Source organism: Narcine bancroftii, chromosome 1 (genome assembly GCF_036971445.1).
Source record: "Narcine bancroftii isolate sNarBan1 chromosome 1, sNarBan1.hap1, whole genome shotgun sequence".
NCBI lineage: Eukaryota > Metazoa > Chordata > Chondrichthyes > Torpediniformes > Narcinidae > Narcine > Narcine bancroftii.
The window spans coordinates 373,676,376-373,690,032 of NC_091469.1; positions in this window are offsets into that span (position 1 = coordinate 373,676,376).

Genomic DNA, 13,657 nt, shown 5'->3' on the forward strand with positions numbered 1-13,657 from the left:
GCAAGACATGACAGAAAAATTAACCAGGATAATAGGAGTGGCCTTCACTGGCAACTCGGAGCTATATTTACTAGGTCATTTCATGGAAATAAACAACAAATTGAATAAATATCAAATCTCATTTATTAAAAAAAAAGCACTGGTAGTACCAAAAAAAATGTATTGTGATCACTTGGAAGTCCAACTCCCCTCTACTTATAGCATGACAAACTGCAGAAATGAACAGCTATATACCTCTGGGGAAAATAATCACATATAACTTAAAGAACAAATAGGACACTTTTGTAATGAATTGGCCGCCATACCTGGACCACATAGGGGCCCAGATACATTAATTTTAAAAAAGGACTATATATGTTATTATTATATATATCCAAATGTGATTTCCCCAATTGTATTCTATATATTTAAAAGATATGTAAACAACCAACTGAAAAACCTCACAAAGATAAGCGTATACAGAGCCGTTGTCATACCCACACTCCTGTTCGGCTCCGAATCATGGGTCCTCTACCGGCACCACCTACGGCTCCAAGAACGCTTCCACCAGCGTTGTCTCCGCTCCATCCTCAACATCCATTGGAGCCCTTACACCCCTAACGTCGAAGTACTCGAGATGGCAGAGGTCGACAGCATCGAGTCCACGCTGCTGAAGATCCAGCTGCGCTGGATGGGTCACGTCTCCAGAATGGAGGACCATCGCCTTCCCAAGATCGTGTTATATGGCGAGCTCTCCACTGGCCACCGTGACAGAGGTGCACCAAAGAAAAGGTACAAGGACTGCCTAAAGAAATCTCTTGGTGCCTGCCACATTGACCACTGCCAGTGGGCTGATAACGCCTCAAACCGTGCATCTTGGCGCCTCACAGTTTGGCGGGCAGCAACCTCCTTTGAAAAAGACCGCAGAGCCCACCTCACTGACAAAAGGCAAAGGAGGAAAAACCCAACACCCAACCCCAACCAACCAATTTTCCCCTGCAACCGCTGCAATTGTGTCTGCCTGTCCCGCATCGGACTTGTCAGCCACAAACGAGCCTGCAGCTGACGTGGACTTTTTACCCTCTCCATAAATCTTCGTCCGCGAAGCCAAGCCAAAGAAAGAAGCTCTGATGGTGTGTGGATCTGTATGTATGGAAAGAGGGAGGGAGGGTCTGTTTGTTCTTGTTTTTTGTTGTTATTTATAAGAAAAAAATATATTTTGATATTGAAGATTTAATTATGTATATTTTTGATAAAAAATCAAAAATAAAATATTCAAAAAAAAAAGTAAGGTTGCAGTTTACAGATCCAAAACTAAGATGAGCAACAAAGGGAAATTTAGTAGCATTTCAAAATGACAGACGAAAGGTGGACTTCATAATTTGGCCGTGTTCAGCAATAACAGCAATACATAAATAGAGTTTTAACAAACTTTTGAGTTACACTGTTGATTAACAACTAGTGAATTGGTTGGTACCACAAACTGTTCAGTAATGTGAGAACCCTTATTCTAGCAAGTCAGCGAGAATGTGTGGAAGGAAAACACTGCCAAATTGAAAATTAAATTTGGTGCAGTTATACTGATATTTCTTCATGGCAAATGGAGTGCCAGGTACACAACAGTGGACAGCAAGTGTGGCCACCCATAATTTGATTAGATTATCAAATAACCTTAATTAAATAGGAAAGGATTGGCATCTCAAGCTAGTTTGCAAGCAGGATTTCAGCACTGACACTTGAAAATCTTAGCATGGCGGGATTGGAAATGTAATGATAATGGGATTATTGTCATATTCCGTATATTATACGGTGTGCATAATCCTCAAAATTCTTACTTGCTGCAGCCAAACAGGATGTCTCAGGATATGTTCAAAGTTGAATGTATGTACTTCAAAACAAATATATAGCCATTCTATTGCAAGATCGTATCAGTCCAGTTCACTCTAAAGGGATTGTACCTAATGTAGATAAAAATCAAATAATTCTGTGGAGAATCACACTAAATCAGGTTGTACAGTAAATCTAAACTAATTACAATACTTGTATGCAACAGATTCAAAGGTTTTCACAAAATTATTCTCTCCCATTCCTATGTAACAAAATAGAAAGGATTGCCTGATAGTCATCTGTCCAAAAGGATCCATACATAGGCAAGTTTATCCTAAGTAGCAAATAACTCAATCCAAAGTTTTCCATGGATTAATGGGATAAAATAAGTGAGGCAGGACAATTGTTCAACCCAAAACATTGAGTGACCATTTCTACCCCTGGATGCTGTCCCTGGAGTAATTCTTTGCCCTTTCAAGATTCCTGCATTTGCAGCGTTTGTGTTGAATTTAAGAAGAGCATTTTCTGATTTTTGAGGAAACATTCAGGAGATTGTATGAGCAGGAAACGGAGTTGAAGCTAACAAAATTATCTTTTGACAATGAAGATTGCACCTTCATATGCTAATGAACTACAACGGTGAAAGAAGAAGTGGAGGTAATCAGCAGAGAACCAAAGGCCGAAACTGTGGCAGACTTAAGATGATTCCCAGGGATATTGCATTATGGTGAATGATTCTATCCAGATCTGGCAACTCTCTTGCATCACCTGTTGAAAAATAATATGAATGGATACAGACAGCTAAGGAAGAGGTTGCATTTAATGAATGCAAGAAAAGATTGGCAAAAGAGGCTCTCCTTATTCAATCTGACTCTCCACACGTTGAAGTTGACGTGATGATTTAAGTTATATAATGGGTGCCATAATGAGGCAAGAAAACTCATTTTCTTTGTGTTTTGTATTCTCAGAAGCCACAAAAACCAAGCAGGAAGCATTTGCAATAGGGTCCGGAGTCAGGAAATTTCCATCAACTTTCACTATCAGATGCTATTACCTACCAATAGGCTCTATCAATGACTCCAAAACCATAGAGTGAGGAACGATAGGCTTTATTATACTTTAGACTTGTAACTGGCCCAATTCAAAGTGCTTGACTGAGGACAGGGAGAGGGAGATCTACCTTTATTCCAGGGTCACAAGTGGAGGAATTACCAAGGAACGAGTCACCAATGGGGATGGGCCAGCTATCCATCAGCAGTTACATACTTATATTCACCCCCCCTTTCAAAACAAAAACCCCGCCGGGTTAAAAGTCCTAGAGGCAGAGCCAGTTGGGTGGTCTCCTTTGTCTCTGTGACTGGCACAGTTCCCTCAGTGATATAATGGTTGGCTCCATTGCCGGTCATGTGTCCTGAGGCTGGGAAGGGAGGACTGGCTCCATCGGAGATGGGGCTTGGTTGTATGTGGGGTTAGTCGTGGTGGTCAGAGCAGCTGGAGCAGGGTCCGGGGTGTTTGGTGTGGTGGGTGAGAGTGGTTCGCTGACCTGCACCGAGTCCCTGACAGGGGCAGTATGGGTCTAGGTAGGACTTGGGTTGAAGTGGGTGGGGAGTGGGCAGGGATCTCTGGCATGTGCCAAGTCCTGGATAGGGACCATGTCCTCATAGACGTCTGGGTACACCATGAAGGCATACTGAGGGTTGGCATGCAAGAATTGCACTTCTTTGACCAATGGGTCAGACTTGTGACCCCTCGCATGTTTCTTCAGCAGGAAGGCTCCCGGGGATGAGAGCCAGGGTGGTTCTGGTCGCTGACTTCCTGGGGAAGGAAAATATGCATTCATGTGGGGTTGAGTTGGTAGCGGTGCATAAAAGAAATTGGATGGCATGGAGTGCTTCCAGTAGAACTTCCTCCCAATAGGACACTGTCAGACCTTTTGATTTAAGAGCCAGGAGGACAGCTTTCCAAACTAGTGGCAGTGCCTCTAGCCAACAGGTACTGCTACAGTTTGCCACTCATAAAAGAGGACCCCCAATCACTGTGGATATAATTCGGGTACCTGAAGAGGGTAAATATGCTGCAGTGTGCCTTTATGATAGTGACATCTTTTTAGCACCTTGAGGTTGTGCGGGATCAGAAGATCCACAAGGGGACAGATGCAGTTGGTGTCAGGGCCGATGACGACACATCTGAGGAGGACCAGGTGAGTTGTGCTGGATACACACGTCCTCGTTGTAGGTCGGATTGAGGGACCATTGGTGTCTCCAAAGGGTACCTGGAGGAAGTGATAGAGCCTGCCATCTGCTTCAAATATGCTATACTGGTGGTCTCCTCGGTGAAGGGGGAGTTGGTTGTACGCCAACTTTAGGTCAATGGTGGAGAACACTCTATACTGAGTGATCTTGTTGACCATGTCAGTGATCCAAGGAAGTGGGTACACATCCAGCTGCATAAAGCGGTTGATCGTTTGGCTATAGTCCATCACATACAGGGTTTACTTCCGCCCCTTACCACCACAACTTGGGCTCTTCACAAGCTGGACCTGGGCGCTATGACCCTCTCCGCCAAGAGTCACTGTACCTCAGGCTTTATGAATGCCCTGTCCTCAGCGCTGTAGCTTCTGCTCTTAGTCACTATGGGCTGACAGTCCGAGGTCAGGTTCTCAAACAGTGATGGTGGGGGGATGCGGAGGGTGGAGAGACTGCAGGCAGGGGCTGGCTGTGAGGGGTTCCATGAGCTGAGGGTTGTATACATTGATGGGTGGTTGCCTCCCCCCCCACCCCTGAAGGCCATCGTGACACTTCTGAACTGGCTTTGGAAGTCCAGCCCCAGAAGGATCAGTGCACAGAGCTGAGGCATTAACAGTAAATGAAAATTGTCATAATATTCTCCCCATACTGTTAATAACACAATACAATACTCACGGATCTCGGCAAATTCAACATTTGCAGCCATTGATATCGTGCCACTCATTGGTCGGATGGGGAGAGAGAGTTTGTGAGCAGTCTAGGTGGATGAAGCTTTCAGTGCTTCCACTCTCGAACAGGCAGTTAGTTTTTTCCCATTTACCTCAATCTCCATCATCGAGTGGGTGATCACCTGGGGGCTGCCTTGATCCAAGATAATAGACGCTAGTACCGGTTTGGTAAGATGACAGCCCACATGTTGACCATGAAGTCACACCTGGAGAGGTGGATGAAGATGGTAGAAGTGATGTCATCCACGATGGTGGAAGTGGAGTCAGGTAGAACCATTTGAGGCTGGAAGTGACATCATCACTTCAGGAGGAAATGAAGTTGGGTTCGATGACCAATCCCCAGGGGCTCAGCAGCACTGCTCATTAGGGAAGGCTTCAACTTACACACTCTCTCATAGTGTCCTTTCTTCCTGCAGCTCGAGTTGGAGGCTTCTCTCGTTGGGTAGCATCACCGGGGGGTGCTTCTGCTGGCCGCAGACATAGCACTTTGGGGGCTCGGCTGTGGAAGCGGCAGTGGTGATGAGGTCAGGATCTCCCTTTATTGAGATGGTCTTTGACACTGTGCCCCAAATGGCTGTGCCTGCAGCCCGCACATGGAGGGTCCATTGCTGGCAGTGATGGATTCAGTGTAGCGGTGGGCTGAATCTAGAGTCTTAGCGAGCTGGAGGGCTCTCTGCAATGGTAGTCTGTCTTCCTTTTGCAGTTGCTGGTGGATGTAATTGGACCTCACCCCAGCCACGCAGGTGTCCTCGATCAGCTCTTCCGCATACTAGTCTGCCCATACTGGGGCAGGGATGTTGCCCCTGCATTCTTGCCCCAGATCATGCAGGGCCCAAAATAAATCATCCAGAGTCTCACTGGGTTGCTGTCTTCTCAAGGCCAGGAGGTAATGTGAGTAGACTTCATTTGCCCGCAGTCTGTAGAGGATGCTGAGCTCGGTTATGATTGTGGAGTAGGTCGTGCAGCCCCTGATCACCAAGTGCACGTGGCGGCCGATCCTCAGCCGCAGTAACTTGAGTTTCTTCTTGTAAGAGTCCACGAGGTCATCAATAGCTTCCAGGATGTCTGTGAAGCACTCAATCCACTGCTCATACAGCTCTGGGGCTCCAGACATTTGTGGGTCGAGGTCTAGTCTGTCGAGTTGCATCAGTTTGGAAAATTTAAAATATAGATAAATAATTGATAGGCTCTATCAATAACTCCAAGCCGTAGAGTGAGGAACAATAGGCTTTATTTTACTTTAGACTTGTAGCTGGCCCAATTCCAAATGCTCGACTGACGACAGAGAGAGGGAAGTTGACCTTTATTCCAGGGTCACAAGGGGAGGAGTTACCAGGGAGCTGTCCATCAGCAGTTACATATTCATATCCCCACACCTACCACCAGCAATATTGGTTCTCAGATTAATGATATGTAGGATGTTAGCATCAAGGATGCAAAGCTAATCAACTGTCCCATTTCATTGTAACTATATAAGAGTTCCAAACAGAACACAGTTGTGGGTGTTATTTTGCAACCACCACACTAGAACTCTGACATGAAAAATAAATTTGTACAGTCAATGGAGATTTTCTGGTAGCTATGTCCAGAATCATAGACCAAAACCAGAAAGACTCAGTATTGAGAGAGGTTCAATGACAGATATTAGAAGGGTGGACAGATAGTTACTAATGAAATGAACAGACCTGAAACTCTTCCGCAACAGTACAATGAGTTGTCATATGAGCAGAACAACATCCAGATGGGTGATAGATAGAACTGTTTTAAACTAAATTTCTCAATGAGCAAAGAGAATATTTAACATTAATGCAGTTGCAAACAACTGTCTCTGAATAATTGGAGTATTTGCCAACATTTCAGGAAAGCAACCAAATATCCCTCTGGAATTATGTACCCGTAGTGTCTAATTAGGGTGACTGGCTGAGGTGGGGTTCTGTGGAAAAATGATAATTTCCAAGTACTGATGGATAACCATGAAAGTGAACTCAAGTAAAGCACATGGTTGCATGTACTACTCCCAGATATATTGTCCATGAGTTGAAGACTAAACGTACATTCGCTTGAAAAGCTCTTTCTGAAAATGACCCCAGATTTGGTGTATTTTGGTGTATTCAGTTTGCAGACTATATGAAATGGAACAAAATGAAACAAAAGGTACTAACTTTCATAAGAGGTGTTAAACTATGGGCCTGATTCCCCCTCAGCTGTATCAGCTATTTAAAGTTCTTCCTCACACCTCAGGCAATATCATTTCCTTTGATCCGCATGACAAAGGAATGCAGACTACCTGATAGAGGAGCATTGCTGTGTGTAACACAAACGTGCTGGAGATGCTCAGCAGGTCACACAACAATTAGAGGTGTTTATAGTTTCTGTACTCATTTACTAGATAGCAATTCAGAAATACATGAATGATTAAAGCATAATGATGACTGACATTTAAAGACATGGGTTTACCAGCTGCTGTGGGTCAGCAGGGTGGGAAAGGAGATCTTCTGCATACTGTATCTTCCCTCTTCACACCACATTCCCCGCTCAAGCCATTGCATTGAGCAAAGCAGAGCTGTATGTGATGAGTAAACTCTCTCAATCTCTCCTACCACAGTTGTCTTTGTGATCCTTTCCCACATACCGCTAATGTTTATTTTTGACTGATGACCATTCCTTGGGAGGGAACCATGTCCGAACCTGGGGACTTCCTCCCCAAGGCTTCTCTCGGTTATTTCAAGATGTGACTTTTGCAACACCCCATTCACTCGCCCCTGAGTTGCACTCTTCCCCTAGTTCCTGTGTCTGGGGATTTCCCAGATTTAGAGATGTTCATTCATCACCCCTTCATTTCATTGACATTCACCTGCTCCTCAGTTGTCAGTCGGTTGCCTAATGTTAGAAGAAATGTCAAACTAATTCTCATTCCATTTATGGAATTTACATTATATTTAAAAAAGATGTGAAAGATAATTGTGGAATTTGTAACAGGTCAGAATGTAACTGCTGTCACAGCAGGTGATTCATACATTTTGTTTGAGTCTGCTAAAATATCAGTTGGCCATAATATTTCAGATTCTGTTATTTTTGCCAGGCTGAAAACATTAACTTGATCATAAAATATCTGAAATTTGGTCAAGAAAAGCGTCACATGGGTGTCCTGTGCGATTGCACCTCCATGATCTACTTAATAGAGCACATGTATTGCTCAGGCCCAAAATGTATGTTGCCCTTTATTTCCTACAGATGCTGCATGACCTGCTGAGTGTCTCCAGCACATTTGCGTATCACACTTGACCCCAGCATCTCTCAATTTTTTTTGTTCAACTGCATACAAAGACATTTGGGGTGATAATGAAATGGAACACATTGAATCAAAATTAACAAGAAATTATTGTTTAACCAGAGCTTAATGATTGAATTCAATGAAATGGTATTTCTTACAACTACAATAAAATAACTTAATGCCACATAAAGCAAGACCAAAACATTTTTGGGTGGTACTTCCCAGGAGAGAGCTGGTGAAGAGAAGAAGCAGCAAAAACATGAGCATGCCACACCACAAGAAGAAATTCTGCTCCGCCTGCCCATGCAAAATCGATACAAGGTTGAAGAGCCTTCAGTTAAGCAAGCGAGCAGTGCCCTGATGCACCAGTGAGTACTCCTGCCCCACAGCTCTAACAACCCAGATTTAATCTGTGTGATGTCTGTGTGAAGTTTGCACATTTGCCTGGGTTTACCCTGGATCTCCTCCAACATTCCAAAGATGTAATGGCTTGCAGTTTAATTAGCCACAGTCACTTGTGGGTGGGTGGCAAAACAATAGAAGTGGTGGGTGCGTGATAATTGGTTAATGGGAAGGGTTCTTGATAGCTAACATAGACTTGGTGGGCCGTCTGGCCTGTTTCTGTGCTCAATAGTTCGATGAGGAGTGAAACATGAACATCTGCTGATGCCGTGATTGTATAAAAACATAAAAATGCTGGACAAACTTAGCATGTCTTGCAGCACCCATAGGAGGTAAAGATATATAACAGACGATTCAGGCCTGAGCCCTCCTTCAAAGTACCAATGGGTCCATTAACTGAGATTTATTCAGTGCCTTTCACATCTTTAGGAGCCTCAAAGAATCACACAACAAATTAAATAGACTATTGCTGTAATATAGATCACATGTTTATAACCTACAAATTTATGCAAAGCAATATTTCCCCCAAAAAATGTACAAAAGACTAATTTAGAGATGAAGATGAAAGATAAATATTAGCCGAGTCCCTGGGGAAGAGAACAACTCAAAAAGGAATGGGAAACTTGGCTTCCCCTTTAAATATGATAATGGCAGATCTGGCCCAGGCGTCTTCTCCTCTTGTGCACCTTTATAGCTCTCCTGCTCTTTTTCCAACTATTGCGATGGTATATTTTATGCTTATTTTAGAAGTTTACTGCCTTGTCTGACAGATGATTCATTAAATTACTCTGTGCTGAGTTCCTCTTGGCTCAGGTTGTGGCCCTCACCCATTAGAATCTGAATTTTAAATTTAGGTTTTGGATCCAAAGCATTCATGGAACCCTCAAACTACAGAGATTAATGAGGACTCTCTGGAAGCTCTGCTGTCCATGTCGAGGTACAGTTAAAAATTACACTGTGTGAGCCTCAGTCGACTAATTAGCATCAAATGGGTTTTCTATCTGTTTCCTCTCCTTTTTCCTAATAAAGGAAGTATTCATTTTCGTATTTGGAATAAAAGGTTGACATTCATCCCATTGAGTCAATGCTGGCTCACAGAACAGTCCCATTCTCCCATTAGTTTCTCCTGTAATCTGTTCTCCCCACATTCCTATTAATTCTACTGCCCATTTACTCCTGGGCTAATTAACCTACCAACTTGCATGTACAGCACATGGGAGTAAATTAGAGCACTTGGAGAAAATCCAAACTCTAGGGAGCTGATAGATTTCCCCTTTCACAATCTTTTCACGTGGAGCAAATGAATAAGAAACGTCTTTGCCGGATGCTCCAGATTCCTCAGCTGTTTCATTCTTAGCACCTGTGAAATAAAAGTGTGAAGCAGATCAGCAATATCTGTGGAAAGAGAAATAGTTCACACTTCTTGCTTTTTTTTAATTAAATTTTTTATTTTTCACACCATAAATCACATTAGCCATGATATACACTATTTCTTTTTCACACATATACAGTGACTTTTTCTCCCCCCCCCCCCTTTCCTCCCAAACCACCCCCCCACCCCCCCTCTCATCCATTTTAGGTATACAATCTAGGTTGCATTAAGCCAGTCAGACAATGTTGTCATTCGACAAAAATACACCAGAAATTCTACTGAGTCCATTCTTTTCTTTCCTTCTTCTTCCATCAACTTAGGTAATGTTTGTCCCCGGTAGGTTTTCGCTATTGTATTTAATGTAAGGCTCCCATACTTGTTCGAATATTTCAATATCATTTCTTAACCTATATGTTATTTTTTCTAATGGAATACATTTATTCATTTAAATTTAGTAGTTTCTTCCTTTTAATTTGGTTACCTTTCACTCTTTTTGGCCCTTTATGTGCAGCAACATGCGGTTACTCTTTCTCCCACATTAGACCTTCACTTTATGGTTTCAGACATATTTTGGCCAACATCCCACAAGATAGAAGTATGGCATCATTACCAAGTGTGACTCAAGGCCTGCCGTTGGTTGTATCTTGGAGGCAATTGAGGGTGGATGATAAATACTGAAATCTTTATTCTGGGAATGAACAAAAATAAAAATCCAGATTTCACTGAAACTGTAGAATTTGTGGCATTTGCCAAGATCTGGACTTTCTAAGTCTACATCTTATTCAGTTTTATGATCACCTGTGGTTAAACATTCAACCAATAATTGTGAACAAATAATATTTTCATTGTGGAGTCCTGCTACAAGCCAAGTACACTGAGGAGCAAGATAATTTCAAATTGCTTCGAACAAAACATATCCAGCTGAAGAGGAATATAACTGAAGCCAGTCAGGAATAAGGGAGGTATCAGGACTTGAGAGAAACCAGGGATGAGAGGACTCCAGTGGGTGCTGATCACAATCACCACTAATTGTATTTCAATTAACCCAGCATTTAAAGATCAGCAACCAGCGTTTGTCTTTCTTTTTCAATCTTTTTATTCATCATATTATAGGTAAACCATACATGAGGAGAATAGGAGAATATAATCAAAGAAAAATATCACTATATGACATCATATAACATGTTGCATTACACCACAATTAACAAATATGTTCTCATCTCCTGAAATTGAAATCTTCAAAAAAATATATTATATAAAACTCCACCTAATCTAAGGAAAAACAACAACAAAAAAGACTTGGCAGCCTATCGTGAGAATTTATTAATAAAACAAATAAAGAAATAAAATTAAATAGAGTCCAGAAGGGAAAATAATTACACTAAGACAAAGTCATGTGTAAATAATTTATAAGGGGTCACCGTCTCTTCAAATTTAACAGAGTATCAAATGTACAACTCCTAACTTTCTCTAAACTTAAACATAACATAATTTGAGTCAAACTACGTGGATTAGAATCTGTCCATTTAAATAAGATAGCTCTTCTAGCCAACAATATAAAAAAGGCTACAACCCGATGTGTGGAAATGGGAACTCGTCCCATTTCTGGAACTATAATTCCAAAAAGAGCAGTCAATGTGTTAGGTTCCAAACAGATGTCCAGAGTAGCTGACAAAGTCTTAAAAATATCTATGCAATACCTCTTCAGCATAAGGCATGACCAAAACACATGAGTTAGAGAAGCCACATCTAATTTATATCTATGACAAATAGAACTAATGTAAGAAATAATATGGGCCAATTTGTCTTTCGACATATGAACCCAATGTACCACTTTAAACTGAATCAAAGAATGATGAGCACATATTGAAGTATTAACCAATCCAAAAATCTTCTCCCATGATTCCTCTGAAAGATGTAACTGAAGTTCCTCTTCCCAAGCCCTTTTAAATTTATTATTAGAATTTGATTGCAATTTTAATAACTTATTATAAATGTTACCTATTAAAGCCTTATGAGAAGAGTTCAAATGAAAAAGGTATCAATCAAATCCAGTTGGTATAATGTTCAAAGTTAGGCAGTAAAATATTCAGAAAATTTGTAATTTGGAAGTATCTAAAAAATGTGACTTATGTATGTTATATTTATTGGATAATCATTTAAAAGATATTAAGACAGTTGAGTTTAACTGTCTGGGATATGTTTAAGCCATACCTTTGTGGACAAATAATTTCCTATTCAGGTGGGTTAAGAAAATGTTCAAAAGAAGAATTATTACTACTGAATAATAGGATTAAAGAAATTGGTAGGATATATTCAAGGATGCCTAATGCTGATCTTTATAAGGAAATGAGAGAACTTCAAATGCAACATGAATTACTTTTAGCATACTGCATTGAAAGCCAACTTCTTAAACTTAAAAGTCAGTTTTATGTACATGGGGATAAATCAGGTAAATTGATAGCTGGTCAATTAAAATCAGCTGTGGCCAAAAGATAGATTATTAAAATTCATTTAAAAAAAACAGTAGCATTGTGTTTGATCATGTTGAAATTAAAAAAGATATTTCAAGAATTCTATTCTGATTCATATAGAGTTTCCCTACAATTCTGTCTCTATGGATATATTCCTGTAATGGATGAATATCCCTGAAATTTATTCTAGTGATTAACTTTTATTTGAAGCTCCAATTTCAGAAATGAAAATTTTTAAATCAATTTCATTCCTTGAGTCTGGCAAAGCGCCAGGTCTGGATGGTCATACCATTGAGTTTTTTTAAATACTTTGATAATAAAATTACCCCAACTTTGTAATGTATTTAGTGATTCTAATCTTTTTAGAACCTTGCCGTGGACATTTTATGAAGCAACAATTTCCTTAATTCCTAAAAAGGATAAAGACCCTTCTGATTGAACTTCCTATAGACCAATATCATTACTGAATGTTGATTCTAAAATTCTCTCCAAGATTTTAGCTAATAGATTGGAAAATATTCTTTCTCAAATTATCTTTATAGACCAAACACAATTTATTTTTAAAAATTTATATTTTTCAATTAAAAATCACATTTTAATATCAGTAGATTAATGAATATAATTTATTCCCCATCACTAAAACTCCAGAATGTGTAGCATTTTTAGATGCAGAAAAGGCTTTGATAGAGTGGAATGGAAATATCTGTTTGAAGTTCTGAAAAGATTTAATTTTGGCCCTAGTTAATTTTGGATTAACTTGATTTATCAAGATTCAGCCACTGCTGAAATTATGAATAATCAAAAATCTTCACTTTTTAGGTTATTTTGAGATACTAGACAGGATTTTCCTCTTCGCCCTTTAGTTTTGGAATCCATAACAATAGCACTTTGGGATTTCAGTGACATTCAGGGAATTAATAGAGGAGATAAAGTATCTTTATATGCTGATGATCTTTTAGTATATATTTCAGATCCTAAGAATTGCTTTCCCAATTTGGTCGTTTCTCTGAGTATAAATTTAATCTTTATAAGAGCAAATTATTCCCAGTAAACATACATGTACCTTTTTATAATCATGCACCTTTTAGAGTGGTTGAAGACCATTTTACTTACCTTAGGGTTAAGATTACCAAAACATTTAAAGATCTATACAAATTTAACTTCCTTCCTTTGATGGATTATGTGAACCATCTCTTTCTAAATGGTCTCCATTGGCTTCATCTTTAATAAGTCATATTAATGCTATTAAGATGATAATCTTATCTATTTTTTTATTTATTTCAAGCAGTTCCAATTTTTATTCCAAAATTTTTTTTCATATAATATTGGCTCTAAAATATCTTCTTATATTTGGA